The sequence below is a fragment of the Canis lupus genome, chromosome 1 (assembly GCF_011100685.1).
Source record: "Canis lupus familiaris isolate Mischka breed German Shepherd chromosome 1, alternate assembly UU_Cfam_GSD_1.0, whole genome shotgun sequence".
Classification (NCBI taxonomy): Eukaryota; Metazoa; Chordata; class Mammalia; order Carnivora; family Canidae; genus Canis; species Canis lupus.
In genome coordinates, this window is record NC_049222.1 from 122,118,305 (window position 1) to 122,139,422 (window position 21,118).

The 21,118-nt window shown below is 56.2% G+C and overlaps 1 protein-coding gene across 8 annotated transcripts in view; it reads right to left on the bottom strand.

Moving 5' to 3' along the window:
- The window catches only part of LOC119863924 (zinc finger protein 536), a 428,184-nt gene that overhangs the window by 293,197 nt on the left and 113,869 nt on the right, over window positions 1-21,118 (bottom strand). Inside the window, exon 3 of one of the 8 annotated variants that reach the window (XR_005354817.1) lies at window positions 20,732-21,004. The exons of the other annotated variants lie outside the window; for them this stretch is intronic. The gene's annotated coding sequence lies outside the window, so the exon portion shown is untranslated. Of the gene's footprint in view, window positions 1-20,731; window positions 21,005-21,118 lie in introns of those variants that run through there. 8 annotated transcript variants of the gene reach the window in all.

Below are 21,118 nucleotides of genomic sequence, written 5' to 3' on the forward strand. Positions count from 1 at the left end.
CGAGCACTCATGAGCACGTCCATGCTGACACTCGTGTACACCCATGTCCCCTTCCTCGCACGCACACACTTTGCCACCTGCACACGTTAGAGGCACATGCGCAGCCATCTGCAGGTACGCGGGGGCCCAGGCCCCAGGGCTCCCCACGGCCCCCGGCAGGCGCAGAGGGTGGGGGAGGACGCAGGCCGGGGCTGCACTGGAGCCCGAAGGTGGGTGTCGGGGTGGCCGGGGGGGGGGGTCCCTGGGGTTGCAGGCACCTGCAGCTGCAGCAGCGGCTCCGCTGGGGACGGTGCTGCCCGCTGACCCCGTTTGCCCCCCGGGTCGGGTGCAGGGCAGCGCACAAAGCCCCCCGGGGCCGGGAGCAGTGCACGCCCAGCGGCCCGCACCGCCCTCCCGCACCGCCCTCCCGCACCACCGCTTCCCTCCTTCCAGAAGCTGCGAGGCCCGCGGCTCCTCCACGCACCGGGCCGGCTGCCCGCGTGCACCTCCCGCGCCCGGCACCGCGTGGGGGGCCTCGCCGCTCCCCCGCCTGCCTCCCCCGGCAGGGCAGCCTCTCTCCCTCTGCAAGACCCGGGACAGAAGCAGCCCGAGGAGTTGCAGGAGGGGGAAAATTAGCAAACAGTTTGTTGTGCTTTCCTTGGGTTTGTTTTCTTGCCAAAAAAATTACCCCCTTTGTCTTTGCGCAAAAGAGGCAACGCGGGCACCTTCTGCCGGGCGCCGGGATGGTGTGCCAAGGCGCCTTTCTCGAGGGCGGCTTCTGTTCCCTTTCTAGCCTCACCAGATATATTTTTAACATAAAAAACACTATATTTAATTGGTTATGGATCTCTGTTCTCTTAGCACTACTGGATATCACAGAAAAACACATTAGTACAGAGCAATTAGTGTGATGGCAGTAAACAACTAAGGCACTATTAAGCTGTGGGTGATTAAATAGTATTACTTTTTATTTTTTATGGTGCTAGGCTAAAAGATGGAAGAGATCGAAAAAATATATATTCCATTAATATTAATATAAAATATAAATAACAGGTGTCTTGCGCTTCTTCTAAAGGTACAATTTATACCCAGCACTTCAATCTATAGAGAGCTGCTCCTTTTTTTTTCTTTAATAATAATAATAATAATAATAATAATAATAATAATAAAGAGCTCTTTCTTTACATACTCTGGGGCAGTATTTCTTATCTTCAAGGCACCCGGATATTTAGGCAGAAATATTATTTAATTGGAGTTACAGAGTCAGACGAAATAATGCCCATACCTCTATCACCATAAAAAAAAATAAAATAAAATGAAGCTTCCTTCCCATTGAAATATACTCCATCGTTTCTATCTTTTCAAAGAGCAAATCGGGCATTATGTGATAAATTGAGTGCAGGCCGGGCAAACAGGCAGGCGGTGGGTGGGCGGCCGGGCCGGGCTGTACCTTGCTTGGGGCCCAGCCTCGCCCAGAGCCCTCGGCAGCTCGGGCCGCTCTCCCTCCGCGTGTGTAGATCATCCTCCGGCTCTGGCACATCTTTTCCTCTCGGCATCTGATTAAGTTAACAATGTGCTGCTATTTGCATGCAGATTTGCCGGGGCTTTCTCTCCAGCTGCTCCCGGAGACTTGGTCTTTCTCTGCGTTGTGATAGCACAGCAGTCCCTAAATGCAATCTTTGTCAGACCCAGGTGTGCTCTCATTGAGGACGCCTTCGTTCCAAGCAATTTTTCTTTCTGTAGCATTTATAAGGCTCTATTATAGTATAGCCACATCTGGAGGAAAATTCTCCTATTAATTATATACTTTTACCACCAGGAAGACAAATTCTAAAAGATACCAACATTTTTGTTGTTGTTGTTCTTATCTCTTTGACAGCCTGCATTTTATTTTATTTTGTTTTGTTTTTTTTTTCCAGGCATTTCAATATTTAAAGAGCCATTAACCAAAGGGGGAGGGTGAGTTTCTAGGAAAAGAGAAACAACAGACCTAAAATCTTAATGTCAGCCCTGCTTTACCTCACCCAGGCAAGTCTGGGGAAAGACGCCACGAGGCCGGGCGTGGGGCTCAGGATGGGGACCAGAAAGTGGGAAAGAGTTCTGTTCTGCTGGAATTAAAAAAAAAAAAAAAAAGCAAGTGCTATTAACCTATAACCTCTTCTGCTCCCAGGTGGACACTTGCTCACGTCACCAAACGCCAAACAATTTCATTCTTCCACAGTCCAAAAGTAGAACCAAATTGGATCAGCACGGTGACCCAGATGCTGTGTGGGTTTTTTTTTTTTGGGGGGGGGGCAGTGGGTGAGGGCTGGGGGGTTATGTTTCAATCAGATTTAAGGCAGATTAAAGTAAAAATCTGGAGCTAAGTATTCATTCTCATTTTTCAGAGAGAGAGACAAGAAGCTTTGCCCAAAGAATCTGAAAGTTACTTTAGAGACAAGTGGGGTGTTTCTGATTCGGTTATTTTTGTTTGGTTTGGTTGCTTGATAAAAATCGCTTTGTCGTTACAGTCTGATCAGAGGCAGGGCGGGGGCTGATGGGTAGAAGCAAGCTGAACCGTAGGAAAAGTTTTAACGACTAGATGATCCTTATCTGAATTTAGACTACATTTGAAAGGACTAGGAAATGTAATTTTTCATTCCAAAATTATTTTGCAAAGGGCTATGCACTGAGTGAACAAGGGTACACCTGTGAGTGTGTGCGTCCTACACTGGGAGATACACAGACACACACACAACAAAGAAAGCGAAATTACTTTGAGAACAGGGAAATCGACGTGCAACCACTTTCGCTTTTCAAGCCCAAGTCCATCAGGTAAAAAAAACCCAAGCAGGTTTTGGCCACTCGGTCCAGATCCTATGGTGACAGCACCAACCGTCCTGTCCTCCTGTCTCCAAAACTGCCACCAGGGCTGGTCCCCGCAGCCCCAAGCCTTGTGCAAGCAGCGAGGTCACAGAGAGGGGGCCCCCGGAGTCCCACCCTTGGGGGCCAGAGTTCCTGCTCCCAGCCACAGCTGCCTCTGCTCCCCCGTACTAATCCGTCCCCCTCAAATGACCAGTCAGAAAGGCCTTGCAAATGGGAGGCCACCTTCCCATCGAGCTTCAGCCTCAGTATCTTCAGCTCTGAAATGGGAAGCAGCAGCCCTACCCCGAGCGGGTACTACGTGCTCGAAGGATCGCGATCGGGATACAGGTGATAAACAACGGAGAGTTCGCTGAGGTGGTCTCCTCTTATGAGTTAGCTGCCCCCCCCCCCAGGGGAACGAGCAGCAGATTCTGACCCACGACACTTAATCTGTGCATCTAAAAAAATATACATATACTTGTACATGGACATGCTAAAAAATATGTACATTTTTCAAACCAACGCTGCAAGGAGGAATAACTGAGGTTTCAATCTGACCCTTCTGGGGCCACGTGCCTTTCAAATGCTCCTGCTTGCTGGCATCCCAGCATCCCCCCCCACCCCGTCCCCCGCCCCCAGATCCCCCCCTCCTGCAAACACAGAGCAGGGAGACAGATGCGGTGATACTGGATTACATCACTGGATAGCATGTGGCATTGAGGGGAGGAAAAAAATAAGAAAAGACAAATGACATTTTGCTGCTATAGTGTGCTATTTCAGTGGTGATGGCTTGACTTTTGGCCCAAACGCATATGCCAATGGCAAGGCTAACTCCAGGGACTCACAAAAAAGAATGTGTGTTCACAGCTGTACTGTACACCAATACAGATTACATGTTTTCAGTGTTGCGGCCACAACAGAATGCTAATTAACATACTGGAGTGATGAGAGCGGCTGCAAGGGCCTTATTGTTCCATTATTTCATGAAGCCCAGCTGCCTTTGTTTATGTCACTTATCCTCTCGTGCCACAGGTTTTTACTCCAAAAATACTATCCCAATACAACGTTAATATTTAAAAAACAAAGAGGTGGCAGATTGTCATTTCTGTGTCAGTCTCAAACTGCAGAACTGTTAAGCTGTTCTGGTTCGGTATTTAGAAATAATTTAACAGCCATATTCAGACACGGCCTGCATTCTAACATAATGGCTGAATACTTGAACCAAGCAAATGCATAACTATCCTGACATCACTTATGAGATTTAGATTGGTCAGTTAATGGAAGTCTTTACCAGAATCAATACCATAACAGCTTCTTGAAATGAACGTGATTTTTTACACGGAGTGCTGCGAACAATAACTACAGAAATATACTACCTTTGTGCCCGGCACAAAGGAACGAAGATGCAAAATTAAGCAGCAATTACATTTTTGCGAACTAATATTACGGTCGATTATTAAAAACAAACACTTTCAAAAATAGGTGCTTATCATTAAATAATTGGAGAGCATTAATACCCCTCCCCGCACCTGATTCATCATTTTTTTACACTTTTTAATAGCTGTTTCACCTACTGGCTACTTTATCAGGCTGCTATTAAGTATTGATATCGATGATTGATGTAATAATGATTAAATAAAAAGCCTGTATTGAGAGCCTGGTTTGGTGTTTTGTTTTTTTTGTTTTGTTTTGTTTTTGAAAAAAAATTTTTTTTTTTTTCCAGAATATCCTCATTCAAAAGGATACTGTCTGCTGGCTAGTTTCTCTCTCTCTCTCTTTTTTTTTTCTCCTTTTGCCTGGATTGTGCATAAAAGTGACATTCTATAAAATACAGGTTTCCTCAAATAGTGTTCCACCAGCAATCTATACATACTACAGTAATTTGCAATCACGGTCAGGGAAAGCTTTTGGCTCAAGCCCAAAATGTTTATGGTGCATTGCTTCCCCAAAGAACAAAAACACCCTGGGGTTTTATTTCAGATTTCCCTAAATGCGCCTTTATTGACACCAGGTACAATAGTTGGGGAAATACGTAATACCCCAGCCCAGACGCCATTCAACCAGAGTCATAAATTAAGTTAGAAAAGGTCTCCCCTAAAAAGTATAGCACTCCACTAATCAAAGCCACACTGTCGCTCAAGAACACGAAATCTTCCCAACAGCCAATTGAGTGAACAAGCCATAGTTGCTTTTTAACGAGTTTAACTGGTAATCTCAGATAAATGGAGAACTGCCTGAAGTGTCTGTCTTCTCTAAGGCAGTAATGAGAGGATTTAGAGTGTTCTGCGTCCCAAACTGCGTATAACTGAGAGAATGCCACAGGTGTGTCACTGTCTACGACAGAGTGCTTCCTCAGCTATGGCCATCCCCCACTGTGGACACAACATAGATTTTTTTTAATTGGATCCAGGAGCTAGCTAAATTATCCAACTGCTCTGTGCTTAAGCCCCCAGCTAGCTTATATACCAATAATAATAAACTTTCCATAATAGCAGCTCAGCCTATTACTGGTTTTTTTTTTTCCTTTCTCTTAACCTAAAAGTGGAAGCACTTTATTCTGATTACAGCCACCAAAGAAACTCCTGAATTGGTTTCCTTAAAAAAAAAAGAAAAGAAAAAGAAAAAAAAAGAAAAAGAAAAAAATTGCTCAAGAATTACAGGAGGGATCCAGGTAAATCATATTCAATTATGTCCACGCCTATTTTCATCGGAAAACCTGCTTATCTTACGGTATCGTGAAAAAAATAACATCATAACCCACCCCTTTGTAATTTGTGGGCGAATGTTCCCCCTTCCCTCATCATGTTTACTAACCAGGTCAAGGCAACAGCCCGTCCTAACCGCACCCCGAGACCATGAGAGCAGCGTGAGGGGCTACGCGATGACGGTGGGTCAGGCTCAACCTGCATCAGCTTCAGCTGACTCCTCTCCCCTTAACGCGTTCACGTTCGGCTTCCGAAAATAAAGCACGAGCCCTGTGCTGCCTTTGTGAGCAGAAAAGTGTTAAATTTATAAATAAGAGATCAAAATCCTTTAGCGGGCGGAAATAATATCTTCAAACTAAATACACGGTTCCACCATTTGGACATATTTTTAACAATCCCACTTAAACTTTGCGAAAACTCTATTGAAAATTTAACCTTGTGCTCTTGAAGCTGAAACTGATAAAACTTAATAGCAACGAGGCACTGAAACACTAATAAACTCATTATAGATCACATAAATGGGATGTCTGCGTGGCTGCCAGACAGCACACATAAGCAGCTTCAGCTGCAGAAGGCCAAGGCGAGCAAGGTGGTACGGCTGTCTGCGCGGACAGTTGGAGGGAGACGGTGGGGTAACACTTCACAAGAAGTTTGCTAAATTTACTTGCTTTGGCAGTTCATTTAGAAATTTCAGGCGCTAATTATAGGTGGATGCAGACACGCGGGTACGGAGGCCTCAGGGCCACAGCGGGGCTGCTCTTCCAGAAAGGATTCTGGGTCCCCGGAACTCCCCCCGGCCCGACCACCTGCACCTTGAGCAGCTCCCTCCTTGGACCCCACCCCCCCCCCAGCAGGATCTGGGGGGTCAGCCCCAAGAACTGGGGCGCACCAGAGCCTCCCGGGGCCTACTTGCCAAATCCCAACACACGCGTTCACGTGGAGGTTTAAGGGAAACACCCCCGAGTTGTCAACTTGCAAACATCGACCCGAGTTCCGTGCGAAAATTCGCATCCCTGACTTCCCTGGAGCAATGCACACGCCTCGTGACGCAGCCCACGCTCCCACGGACAGCCCGCGGAGCCCGCGTCCATCCCCGGCCGGGGCCCAGCTCGCCTGTGGGTGGGGACGCTCCTGCCCCTGCAGCCCAGGCCTGTGCCCTTTGGGGCAAAGGGAGAACACGGTCAAGGGAGCTGGAGGTGAGCAGCAAGAGCAGGACTTCCCGCCCCAGGCCGCCCCCACCACGCTCCACCGAGACAGGCCACGAAGCCCGCTGCACCCCACGCGCACGGCCCTCTTTGCGGGGGGGCGGGGGGGGTGCAGTTAGAAGGTACCGCCGCTCCCCGTCCCAGCCGGGAGAAGCTGTCAACCCTGGAGGCACGCATGTAGGAGGAGGCTGACACAGAGGTCCGGGGGCACGTGTGGGATCACACACCCGGGGCCAAGGCCCGTGGTGGAGGACTTCGCCAACCCTGGAGAGCCACTCAGCCTGGGCAGACACCACGGCGCAGCCGGGACGGGAGGGACGAGAAGGAAGGACCGGGACAAAGGGAGGAGCAAGCGGAGGACGGGGCAGGACGTGGCGGGGCCAGGGTCGGGGGGCACTCATCCCTGGTCTGTTCTAGACTCCGGCCACCTGGCGCCTGGCTGGTCCCGCACCGCGGGCCCTTCCTGGGTCTGGTTAAGAATGAGCTGTGTGGGCAACACCCCAGAGCTCCTGACTCAAATACGCATTAAAGGCGCCAATCCACGAACCTGACAGAGAAAGCAGATGGGCTGCCCCACGTTCCCACCCCCACGCGTCCCGGGCCTTGCCTCACATGGGGCCATAGGAGCCTGAATTGCGAGTCTGGTGGGTGCGTTTCTAGCGAGACACGTTCCAAGTCCATCCACCTCGATGATGTTCTTTTAGACCATCAATAAATATGGCTTCAGTAGTCAGATGATATTTAATTAGCATTAAACTCTTTTATTTCATGTAAGTTAGAGCCCTGCCTGAGACACTTCATTTGGAAAGTAACCTGGCACTCAAGATTAAAATGAAATATTAGCATGTCAGCGGTAGCCTCTTCGTGGTGTGCTCCCCATCCGCCCTCCAACCCTGCAGGGGAGCAACAGGGCACTGCTTCTGGATTGCCTCCACACAAGGGATTTGACACAGGGGCTTCTCCGAGGTGAGGAAGAAGGGAAGAAGTGGAAAAGGGGCTGTAGCCCCTAGGAAGTGAGAAATGGAAAAACTCATCTTTGTTAAAGTTGGAATTAAATTCTCTACCTTCTGTCTGAATTTTCTCCCTACACCTGACCCACCAAGACCACCCCTGCCTCTAAGCCTCTGTCCAGCAGCTGCCCCCTCCTCACAGGCTCTAAGTTGGCTCTTTAGAGGTCCATGTCCCCTCCCCGGAGGGACCTCCCTGACCTCTCTCTCTCAGCTAGGCCTGCTGTCTTTGCCTCAGATCCCCGTTTTTATACTCTGCATGGCATGTGTCCCTACAGATCGTTTTCCAGTTTCTTCTATTTGTTTACTTGTTGATTGCTTGCCTCCTCCAACGAGAGTGACTGCTACACAAAAGCAGAGACTTTGTTTTGTTTTCTGCTATACTCCCAGGGCCTAAGACAGCGCCTGGCTCATCAAGCAGGAAAAAGGAAGGAGGGAGGGAGGAGAATTAGTAGATGATAGATTAGTTCATAGATACATGGACAAATGATAGCTTCATAGACACAGTTGATGGAGAAATAGAAAGGGATGGGGGACTGGGTGGATGAATAGATAGGAAATAGGTGATGGAGAGATAGATGGATAGAAGTAGAAGATGGACAGGTAGATGGATAGAAGATAAAAGATGGATGGATAGGTGAATGGATGGGTGGGTGGGTGGATGGATGGATGGAAGGATAGATGGATGGATGGATGAATGGATGAACAGATGGGTGGAGGGACGGATGGGTGGGTGGGTGGATGGATGGATGGACAGATGGGTGGACGGGTGGGTGGATGAATGGGTGGATGGATGGATGGATGGATGGATGGACAGATGGGTGGATGGGTGGGTGGATGGATGGATGGACGGATGAGCGGATGGATGAGTGGATGGATAGACAGATGGGTGAATGGGTGGGTGGATGGATGGATGGATGAGTGCATGGATGGATGGATGAGTGGATGGATGGATGAGTGCATGGATGGATGGATGAGTGGATGGATGGACAGATGGGTAGATGGATAGATGAATGAGTGGATGGATGGACAGATGGGTGGGTGGGTGGATGGATGGGTGGATGGATGGGTGGATGGATGGACAGATGGGTGGATGGGTGGGTGGGTGGATGGATGGATAAATGAGTGGATGGATGGACGGGTGGGTGGATGGATAGATGAATGAATGGATGGGGATGGATGGATGAGTGGATGGATGGATGAGTGGATTGATGGACAGATGGGTGGATGGTGGGTGGATGGGTGGGTGGATGGACAGATGGGTGGGTGGATGGGTGATGGATGGATGGATGGAAGAGTGGATGGACAGATGGATGGATAGATGAGTGGATGGATGGACAGATGGGTGGGTGGGTGGATGGATGGGTGGATGGATGGACAGATGGGTGGATGGGTGGGTGGATGGATGGACAGATGGGTGGATGGGTGGGTGGATGGATGGATAAATGAGTGGATGGATGGACGGGTGGGTGGATGGATGGATGAATGAATGGATGGGGATGGATGGATGAGTGGATGGATGGACAGATGGTTGGATGGGTGGATGGATGGACGGATGAGTGGATGGATGGACAGATGGATGGATGGATGAGTGGATGGACAGTTGGGTGGATGGGTGGGTAGATGGATGGACAGATGAGTGGATGGATGGATGGATGGATGGATGGATGGATGGATGGACAGATGGGTAGATGGGTGGATGGATAAGTGGATGGATGAACAGATAGGTGGATGGACAGATAGAATGACAATCAGCCAGCTCACTTTGGCTGACACTGAAGAGCATGGTGCCTACTCTCAAAAACCTTGCGGTCTGGTAGGGAAAAGTCAGAAAGCACGGCCCAGCAACCACTGACGGCATCAGTTATGCCCAGAGCAGCACATGGTTAAATGACAACCAGGGATCTTGAGGGCAGGACATGAGATCACACAGTGATTCCCAAAGGCTTGCGCACAGACCACTCAGACACACAAGATGATTTTAGGAAATACATGGAAAAAATCCTTTAAAAAAAAAATGAACACTTACATAATTATTTCAGTATTTGCTATGAAAAATACATAACTGGCACATCAAACCAGGGATTTCATAGACAGTATTATTTAGAACAAATCTAAATATAACATCTAAGTAAAAGAAGTGTGTCCTTTAAAAACAAAAGATTAAGTCTACATTAAGTACTCGATATGGTAAAAATTAAAAAAGTGGCGCCTGGGTGGCTCCATCAGTTGAGCGTCTGACTCTTGATTTCAGCTCAGGCCATGATCTCACCGTCCTGGGATGGATCCCTGCATCAGGCTCTGCGCTCAGCAGGGAGTCGGCTTGTCCCTCTCCCTCTGCTCCTCCCCCGCCCCTCCGCTTGTGCTCACTCTTTCTTTCTCTCAAATAAGTAAATAAATAAAATCTTTTTTAAAAACCAAAGAACTGTCTGAATGATGAAAGTGTGTGGCCAAGACTCAAGGGGTCGTTCTCTGCATAAACTCTGCCCCCCCACTGCCTCGGAAGGGCCTGGAAGGTCTCATCCACAGGTGGCCTTGCTCTGCTGGCTCTGGTCCCCAGCTGGGCTGTCAGAGGCCGCTGTGTCTCCGTAGCCCCTCCGCGGGGCCGTGGAGGTGGCAAGGACATGTCCACGTGCCCCAGGCCCTCCTCCCTGGCCACGCATTCCCTCCCCACCCCACCAAAGCTGCATGGGAAGCAGGGAGTGCTCCAAGGACAAGACCCACGGGTGGCCCTGCCTCTTCCAGGAGGGGCCCCAGCAGCCCTCGCAAATCCCTCCCTTTTGAAAGGCGAGGACAAAGAAATAGAGGGAGGAAGAGACAAGGGAGAGAGAGAGAGAGAGAGAGAGAGAGACATCGGGAGAAGCAATGCTGGCTGAAGTCCTTATCAGGAAGAAAAATTTTTAAATGCATGAACTCTATTTATACCCCGAATAAACAAGATCATTACGTGCTCGTTTCATAAGTTGTGCCTCGATTCCAAGATCACCAGTGGTCACAAATGTTTGGGTTTCACATAAGCATGTTTAAAAGCCATGGGTCTTGACCCTCTGACCAGGAAGCTAAGCTGGGCCAACACTTTCACACTGTGATCAAGGCACAAGGCAGAGAGCTGAACAAACTAACATTTTACTCTTGAAATCGAAGTATAAGCAGCAGAGCTGATGAACCCGCCAACGGCCCGGGGCTCACGCCCGCTCTGGACGCGGGCACAGACCCCTGGCCCCCGGGGGTGCACCTTGGGTCCACGTGTGCAAAGAGCAGGTATAACCCCGATGAATGTGGGTGTGGGGCTCTTAGAAAGCAATCCTCTCTCGATTATTATTATTACCGTGGCTGCTTTTAAAAGGGCCAGCTCGCGGGGGACGGTTCACGGCCCTGGCCTGTGGACCGTGGCAAGCCGGGTCCAGTCAGGACACCCCAAACCTAGGCCGTCTCTGTGCTCCCCTGTCGTTCTGAGGTCACCGCCGGTCCCAGCCAAGAGAAGGATACCAGGCATGCTGCCACAGGACGGCCCCCCGCCCCAGGTCAGCACCCAGCCTCCGGCCCCAGCAGCTCCTCCCCGCAGCACCCCTCACGCCAACCTGTACCCGAAATTCCAGCACTCGGGAGCAGCCCCGTCCCCCGTGACCCGAGCCTCCCCTGGAACCTCCCCTCCCCAGAACAGGGCGCAGCACCCCCGCCACACGTACCCCAGCTGCAAAGGCGGCTGGCACAAACTCCTGCCCTCCGCCAGCGGCTCCCCTCCTGCCTTCCCCTCACCTCTATTTATGAAAATCTTCTGGGGCCCCAAGGCCCAGCCCCGGCACCAGCTCCCCCTGCGCCCTCCCTGGGCCACCCCGGGCGTCCCACTCCCCCTTCCTAAAGGGGCATCAGCATGGAGCCCATGTGCGCCGGGGATGCGCTCCTTTCTCGGTGGGTCAACGTCCCCTTCGCATCGCCCCCTCTCCCTGTTTCATCTCGGAGGCGGCCCTGGTCACGTTCTCACTGTGGCTCTTCGGCTGCCTGTGTCTGCGCCCCTCGCGCTCCTGGAGGGCGGCAGTCCGGGTGCCCGGGCTCTGCACATTTCCCTTGGCGCAAACTACACTGAAGGGTGATGTGCCCTACGCCCCTGCAGGCGGATCCTGGTCGGCTCGGGGTCTGCGAGCCCTGGGGACGGTCGTTGGGGCCACGCTGATGGGCAACCCTGGTTAGGCCACCTCCTGGGGAAGCAGGACCCTTGAGGGCCGTCCAGGCTCACGTCCCAACTGAACATGCCGTTCCCCAGGTGAACTCCATGGAAAATCTGGATTATGGGGGACGGGACGCACAATACTACACGCGCATCCTCCAGCTGCCAACCCAGAGCTCCCCGGGAATAGGCGGGGGCCCTTGCCGCACAAGATCCAGAGCAAAGTCTTCGGCTGAAGTCAGCTCTCCGACTCTAGGACTGTGACTGGTCGTGGCCCAACTGGCCACCGTGAGGGGGAGTAAGAGCATAAATTGGCCTTGGCCTGGAGGCTACGCCAGAACCTTCTTTCAAATCCTGTTTCGACTGTCCTAAAAGCAGAAGGGCGGGTGGCCCTGGGCCTCCGTCTGTGTTCTCCTTCATGGCCCTGGATCCGGGGAGCCCAACGTCACGGAGGCGAGGCAGAGATGAGACGGTCCCGACCGCGAGAATCGCGTCGCTGCCAACCTCTCCGGACGCCTGTGTCGCGCACACGCACACGCACACACGCCAGGGAAGGCCCAGGATGGAAGCAAGGTCGAGATACTTTCCTCTTCCTCTTTCTCTCCCACCTGGCCCGTTACCGTACCCCGTAAAGACCACCTGGGTCAGCGGAAGAGACAAGCCATCCTGTCCTTATCTAACAGGCCGCGCACCATCGTCTACGCGGCTGTTTCCTACATCACGTTAAAGGACGGCGCCCACTTTACTTCCTGGGGCGCAGGACGTAATCTCCCTTTTTTATTTTAACCTGCATCCCCGAAACACAAAGACGAGGGTCTCAAAACACACGCGCAGCGCTGCAAAGCCATCAGGAGAGGGGCGCTCGTGGCTTTCTCGCCCCTTACAGAAGAGGGGTGACGGGAGGCCTGGGACCGTGGAGAGGAGAGGCATCTCCACTCAGTTCACCCTCGGTGCCTGCGGACGGAGGGAGAACCGGGGCTCTGGAAGGGTCGTTGGGCTTGGTGACGGACACTCCCCAGGGAAAGAGTCGTCCCGGAAGGAGCTGGGACAAGTCGCACACGGCTGGCCCGCGCAGGCCCTTGGCCCACAAGGCCTGGACCCGGAGCAGCGGAACAGCAGGGAAGCAGCTAGAATGTCTGCCGTGGGCAGCGGATCCAGCCCCAACTGCAGTCCCTCTGCTTCTCTGGCAGCCGAGCCCGGAGCTCCCCGCAGAGAGGCCTCCCAGGGAGCCAGCCTGTGTTGCCCGGCCCCCAGCAGACGGTCTCTACCAGAGGACGCTTGGAAGCGGGTTCTCGTCTCCCTCTGCCCCTAGGAAAGCGCCTGGCTCATCCCGAGGACTGGCACGCCTCTGCTCCAGGCACAGCTGCAGCCGGAGGTGTCACAGGAGGTGTCCCAGGGGCACTCGGCCCACGGCTCTGCAAGCGCAGGGCCCTGACAGCGACAGCTCACACGCTGGGGACGAGCGTGGGTCACGGGGCCACCTGGCCCCGGGGCAGCAGGAGGGGGATCCCTTTTTTAACTGAGATGCGCCCCAGGTCCCTCCTCCCGCGTTTCTGCAGGCACCCACCGCCGCTGCTTGGGGCGGACGCACATCCAGGCCAGGCCAGCCGCACAGGGGAGGCGCCGTGGGTCCATGCGCCTCTCTCCTCAGCTCCGTGGTGTCTATTTGCAAAGCTGACCTAATGCACGGCCTCGCAGCTCTCAACCTCTGAAGGGCCAAAGGGGACACAGGAGCCTTTGTCTGGGGGCAAACAAAGGCAGAGTCATGGCGGAGTGGCCCCTGGAGTGACGTGGGACGCCCGCCCCGCCCGGGGGACGCCGGCCCCGCGAGGCAGATGCCGGGGCACATGCCGAGGGACGTGGCACACGGAAACGCCCAGCCTGCCTGGTCCCCGCTCGTGGGAAGGCCCCACTCGGGCCCAGGACGTGCGGCCTTTCCCCGCGGCCAGCTCACACAGGGGGAGCATCTCCGAGAAGAAGGATCACACGCTCGTTGCGACACCTGGATGGAAGCTGGGCACTCAGACTCCTCCAGGCCTCGGCCCTGACTCCCTCACCTGCGCGGAGCCCCCGGAAGGTCCTTCAGGTACAACCTGGTTGCAAAGCAGAAAGAGCCGTGAGTCGCCCCGCAAACCAGCCCAGCGCCCTTAAAGGGAAAGAATGTGACACGAAGCTTTTGTTTCCAGAAATGAAAGAAAGAAAGCCAGATGGAAAGAGAGAAAGGAGGAAGAGGAGAGGAGAGGAGAGAAGCAGCAGCCCCAGCAGCCCCACCAGTCCCAAAAGCCCCAGTGGCCCCAGAAGCCCCACCAGTCCCAGCAACCCCAATGGCCCCAGTGGCCCCAGCAGCCTCACCAGCCCCAGCAGCCTCAATGGCCCCAGCAGCCCCAATAGCCCCAACAGCTCTGGCAGCCCCAGCAGCCCCAGTAACCCCAGCAGCCCCAATAACCCCAGCAGCCCCAATAGCCCCAGTGGCCCCAGCAGCCCCAATAACCCCAGCAGCCCCAATGGCCCCAGCAGCCCCAGCAGCCTCAATAGCCCCAGCAGCCCCAGTAGCCCCAGCAGCCCGAGCAGCCCCAGCAGCACAACTGCGTGGAGGGAGAAACCAGCACCCAGACGCAGGGGAGTCTGGCTCGGGCTGGTGCCGGGTGGCAAGAAGGGTTAAATTTATGTTCCATTACAAGTCCCCTTTTTTTTTTGGTTTCATCTTCTCAGTAAAACACATAACTTAAAATGAAATCAAATATTAAAAATGACAGACTCTATAAGTGCTGTGAGTAACTCCAGGTCACGGAGGGAGGGAAGAGCCGGCGAGTTGTCAGGCACTATCTGTCAGAGAGAATTAGAAACAATCAACAGACACTGAAGGGGAAGGTGATTGTTATTAGGCAGCGGGGCTGGGATCGGGCTGCCCAGATGTGGTCGTGCATATCAAGGACAGGAAGCAGCAGTTTAATTCAGGAAGCCCTGGCGAACAGGGCAGCCGAGAGGAGAAAAGTCCTTTGTCGCTAATAAGCTGGAAGTTACTTTGATAACAGCAGGGTTAGACTCGAGAATAAAACACATTTCTTTCACTACCACACACCATTAATATCACAGAAATGCGGGCGGAAGAGCCGCCGGGTCCGCGCTCGGGATTAGCCGCTGGCCTGCCTTGCCCTGAGGCCAGAGAGGCCAGGGAGGCCAGGGAGGTTGGGGAGGCTGGGGTGAGGCCCCACCTGGCCTGCAGCCTCCTCCATCTGACCCCTAGCCTCCCCCCGCCGACAGCCAGCCCCCTACCTGGTCCCCAGCCTCCCCCTCTTGGTCCCTAGCCTCCTCCATCTGACCCCCAGCCTCCACTACCTGGCCCCCAGCCTCCCCTACCTGACCCCCAGCTTCCCCCATCTGACCCCCAGCCTCCTTCACCTGGTCTCAGCCTCCTCCATCTGACCCCTAGCCTCCCCCCCCCGACAGCCAGCCCCCTACCTGGTCCCCAGCCTCCCCCTCTTGGTCCCTAGCCTCCTCCATCTGACCCCCAGCCTCCACTACCTGGCCCCCAGCCTCCCCTACCTGACCCCCAGCTTCCCCCATCTGACCCCCAGCCTCCTTCACCTGGTCTCAGCCTCCTCCATCTGACCCCTAGCCTCCCCCACCTGACACCTAGCCTCCCCTACCTGGTCCCCAGCCTCCCCCACCTGGTCCCAGCCTCCCCTACCTGACCCGAAGCCTCCTCCATCTGACCCCTATCCTCCCCCACCTGACCCCAGCCTCCCCCACCTGATCCCAGCCTCCTCCATCTGACCCCTAGCCTCCCCCACCTGACCTGCAGCCTCCCCCACCTGACCTGCAGCCTCCCCAACCTGGTCCTCCAGCCTCCCACACCTGGCCCACAGCCTCCTCCATCTGACCCCTAGCCTTCTACCTGATCCCAGCCTCCTCCATCTGACCCCTAGCCTCCCACCTGATCCCAGCCTGCTCCATCTGATCCCTAGCCTCCCACCTGACCCCAGCCTCCCCTACATGGTCCCAGCTTCCTCTATCTGACCCTTAGCCTCCCCCATCTGACCCCTAGCCTCCCCCACCTGACCTGCAGCCTCCCCCACCTGACCTGCAGCCTCCCCTACCTGACCTGCAGCCTCCCCCACCTGACCTGCAGCCTCCCCCACCTGGTCCCCCAGCCTCCCACACCTGGCCCCAGCCTACCCAACCTGACCCCAGCCTCCCCCACCTGGTCCCGGCCTCCCCCACCTGACCGGCAGCCTCTGCTCCTTCAGGGGCCAGGCTCCCCTGACCACGTCGGGCCCGGCGGCCGCCCTCCAGAAATGTCGTCTGACCGAAAAAGAATAAAGATAGTATTTCATTATTTGCCAGTGTCAGGCCCTCCCGTCTCTGTGGCCTGTGGGGAAGGTGCGAGCCCGGTAAACAGCCTCCATATAATGAAGTCCATGTATGCAGCAACGAAAAACAATTTTATATGCAGACAAGGCCCGATTTCATAAGAAATTACTTATGCAGGCGTTCTGCAATTATCCTGTGATACTTTCAGGCAACAGTCTGACAGCAGTTGTGCAAACAATAAAGGGATTACAGAAATAAAAACAAATAATATTACACACACACAAACCCCATGTTGCATGTGGACGGGATGAAGGGAGCCGGGCAGGGGCCAACAGGAAGTGAGGCCGGACCCGCCCCCGCTCCCCCTCGCGCACCCCAGGGAGGCTGGGCGCCCGGCGCCCTGACAGGAGCCTGGCGGCTGGGTGGGGGTCCGCGCCCTCTCCGCAGACCCGCTCGCCTCCCCGGCGAGGACACGGGGCACATCTGCGGGAGGGACAGGCGACGGGTGGCTGAGCAGCCTGCCCGCCAGCTGGCCTCCCAGGGCAGGAAGCACCTTGTCCTTCCCCTCATGCCAGGGCCGACGCCGGCCACCCGCGGCCAGCTGCAGCCCGGCGCTCCCAGCAAGCGGGTGCGGGTCAGGACTGCCCCTCCGCAAACACAGGGGAGCAGAGGCGGGGCAGCGGGCTCACACAGACCCATCAAGGCTCAGCAGGCCGGGGCCTTGCACCCCAACAGTGAGGAGGAAGGGAGCGGGGTCCTACCACCGCTCCCCCCGGGAGGCAGGAATCGACCTCGCCCATCACCGCGTCCCCGTATCAGATGCAGTGGGCACCCCATAGCTCAGGGGTCGGCGGACGCGGATGGGATGCAGAGGCTGGCAGAGGGGCATCCCACCCCCCCACCCCCCGGCTGCTCCTCTGGGCCCAACGACCCCGCGCAGCCAGGAACCGCCCCCGTCCCCGCAGTAAGGGAGCACCAGAACCAAGACGGGACGGGGCCTGCGAGGGCCGGGTTCCCTGCACACCATGCCTGCCCCGAGCCTGGACTGTCCCGCGGGCAGCCTGGGGGGGCGGGGGCAGGCCACGCGTGCTTGCACCCACTGTGCTCAGAGCTGGGTGCAGGCCACAGCTCCGCCCAGGCCGCAAGCCTGCAGACCCCGGCATTGGCTGAAAGGTTGTTAAAACTTACATTAGTTGTTCATATTAAAAAAAAAAAAAAAAAAAAAACTGGATTTTTTTTTTAAAAACTTTTCTTCCCTTAAAAAGTATGAAGACCCGGAAAGACGTCTGCGCAGACCCCCAGGTGGCTGCAATGACCAGAGCTGAGGCTCCACGCTCCCCAGCCCGCTCCGTCCACACCCGGGGTCGTGCATTCACCACCTAGACCCTGCCCTGGGGTTGGAGCGAGGCCCGTCCAGGACAAAGAGGCCACGCCACGGCCTGCCTAGGGGTCCCCTAGGGATCCCCGGCCTCGGAAGCCCACTCGGGGGCACAGCCCCAGCCCTGCCCTGGCTGAGCTGCCGTCAGCACCTCCTGAGGCCTGAAGTCCTGAAATGGGCCCTATCAGAACACCTGAGGGGCAGCCCCGGCCCCCGTGCTGGTGTCAGGGCCCCACGGCGGTGCTGTGTCCCCAGCGTCGGCCGACGGCGCAGCCAGGCAGGCCTCGGGCTCGGCAAGCCCTGCCTCCCAGGACGTGTGGAAGCGGCGTGCAGGTGGTCCGCGTCCACACGGGCGCTCAAAGCCAAGGTGCCATCTGCCCTAACGGTTACAGGCTGCACGGGGGCCGGGGGCCGGGGGCCGGGCCACCCACCCTGGATGACCGCCGACCCCTGCCGGCCGCCGCAGGAGCCGCCACGCACACAGTACGGCCCGGGGCCACCCAGCCAAGGGGCCGCCCGTGTGCCCCAGGGGGGCCTGGGTCTCCGACTTGGGAAACTAAGGCAGATCAGATGGCAAAGTCTCCTGGCAGCCTGGGTTCGGGGTCCACGGCACGCCGGGGATGAGGCGAGGCCGTGACCCGACCCACCCCACCCCCCCGGGGTCAGCAGGATGCCGAGCCCAGGGCTCAGGACGCACAAGCGCAGCAGGTGCCCGCGAGCTCGGGTGGACCCAACTCCCAAGCCAAAGGGAGCCCCCAGAGCCTTCCACCTGCGACCCCACCCGACCCACGGCTGAGGGGCACATGGAGCTCCAGGCGGCCCTGACGGCCGCTCCCCTTCCTGTACCCCGGGGCCTACGGTCCCGACTCCCCGCTGAGCACATGTCGCCCCGACACCCCCCAAGCGGCCAAGAGTGGGTTCACAGCCTTTATGGAATTCTGGCCCCACCCCCAGGGCCCCCTGCAAGGTGGGCTTCTCAAGGCCCCTCCTCCAGTTGCTGGCAACATGGGTGGCGCCCTCACCGCGGCCACCTACAGAGCCATGACGCCCCAGGCCCTCCCACCCGCCTGCCCTGCCCCCCGAGCTCACGGTGCTCTGGCCTCACTGGCCTATAATCTGTCCCCTGGACATGCCAAATTCTCCCCCAACCACAGGGCCTTTGCACTTGCTGTCCCTCTGCTGGGAATGCTCCTCCCGCAGACCCTCACCTGGCTGGTGCTCAGGGTCCATCAGAGCTCTTGGTCCAAGGCTCCTTCCTCGGGGGAACCATCCCAACCCGCACCCCGCTCAAGTACAGCACCCGCCCCCACACCAGCAGAGCTTCCTCACGGCCCTTCCCGCTATCTGGCATCAGCTCAGCCTCGGTTGCCTTGCTCATGGCTTCCTGGTCCCACGACTCACACACCTAAGAGGCACAGAGCTTGTTTCCACACCTGGAAAATGGAACCAACAACAGCAGCCAGCTGCCGGGGACCCGGCGGCGGCGATCAAAATAATCCCGAGACACTTGGGGCCACCGTGTCAGCGGGAGGCAAGCCCTGTGGCCTCTGGGACCTACCACCCTCTGTGCGGCCTCCCTCCCGTCGGAGCCTCCGGAAATCCACGCCGCGGCGGGAGATGAAGTCATTTTGTGACGCGTGTGAGAGGTTCGGTCGCTGATGGGTCACCTCGGGCTTGTGTGGCCGCCCGTGTGTCCCAAAGCTGCGCTTGTGGAGCATCTCACACAACACTTGGAGCGTCGAGCGTCCGTGTCAAAGGACTGGGAGGGGATCGGGGTGGCCCCAGGCTCCTCGGGGAAGGAGCCCAGCAGGACCCCGGGGTCCCGTGTGCTGAGGCTGGAAGTCGGGAAGGAGGCGGCCCCGTCTCCAAGACCCGTCCTCCTTCCTGGTCTCCAGGGCCCAGAATTTCCTCTTGGGTATAAGGTTGCGCATCCTTCTTCCGGTTCACATGCAGGACCCTAAAGTCGCTGCCACACTTGCACTGCGCACGCAGGAAAGCCCCCCGCCTCCTCGCGGCCAACCCCAAGAATGTCGTTGTTCCTGCCCTTCCAGGAGGCCCAGGGCCTGCTCCCAAGGCAGAAACCCCGCTGAGGCTGGCGCATGGCCTGTTCTCTACGGAGTCTGAGAAAGGCCCGGAAGGATGGCCGTGTCCACGCGCGCCAGCAGCCCGGGTCAGCGCGGCGGCTCCAGCTTGGCCCCCACGACCTGGTCATCACCATCACTCCCAGGCCGGGCCGAGGGCAACGACGGCCGGCACCCTTGCAGCCTCTCCGCCCCCGCTCGAGAGGCGCGGGGCGCGGAACGCTCCAGAAGAAGCGGGTGCCCGGGCTCCCCGGGGCGGAGCAGCCCCGGCCGTGTCCCCAGCCTGAGGCCCTCGGCGGCGGCGCGCGGGGCTCTCGGGAACCGTGAGCATCCACGCGGCAGGATTCCTACCATCAATGTAGCAGCTAAATATTGTAAGACTCCTAACTCCCCCATCTGTGTTTTGCCTCCCAAGAGGGAAAATAGTCTTCACAGACATTCCCTTATCTGGCAGGCGGATTCCAAACCTTACTGGCAATCGCAGGCTTGTTTTCCCAACCAAACGGCTCTGGAACCAAAAATTGCTCTGCCTGTGATATGCTGGGGAGGGAACTAGCCAAACGGCTCAGTCTGCAGGCCCAGGGCCCGGGAGCCGTCGGCCCTGCACCCCCGCACCCCCGCACCCACCCACCCGGGGCTGGAGGGGACCCCGGGCCCCGCTGAGGTCCCCGCCTGACCGCAGCCACCACCTCTCAGCTCGGGGCACCCCCCTTCCCCGCGACGCTGACGGGAAACACTCTCCACGGTGTGAAATCAACACTTTCTAACTCAAATAAAGGGGGGAGGAAAAAAAAAAAAACAGGGAAAACTTCCAACCCTGGTGCTGCACATGTTTTCTCCTACGAGACCACGCGAGGCAGGGGCCCCGCCGCCCACGCCCGGCACCAAGCACGCCGCGGCACCCCACGTCCTCCCGGCCCGGCTCCTGGTCCCGCCCCGCACCTGTGCAACGGCTAATAAACCGGAGCGGATGGCAACGGGAGGAGCCTAATCGAGAGGGGCCTTTATCGACTGGCCTCGCCGTCTATCGGAGGTTCTCAACAGCCGAGATTTAAATGTTTCATTTTATTTTTAACTTTCACTTTTCCACATTTCAGCCGCGATGTCAGGCCGAGGAGGTATGGTTTTACTATCAGAAGGAATCATGGTGCGGAATAATTTATGACTTCAGCCCGGGCTTTCAGAAAAGCTATTTCAAATCTTCACTTTGATTTGGTTGTATCAAAACTGCTCAGAATAACAGCGGCCCTTTCTCGGAACCGGAATAGGTTAGCGGCACCTCAGGATTGCGAACGGAAGCCTCCGATTTATCCCAGAAGAAAACTTGAGAAGGGAATTAAGCCACGGAGGGGGAAGTCACCTTTTCTTACCCCCGCTCCCCGATTCCTTTGTCCCCCCCCCCCTCCCTACCCATCCCCAGACACACCCAAACCACCA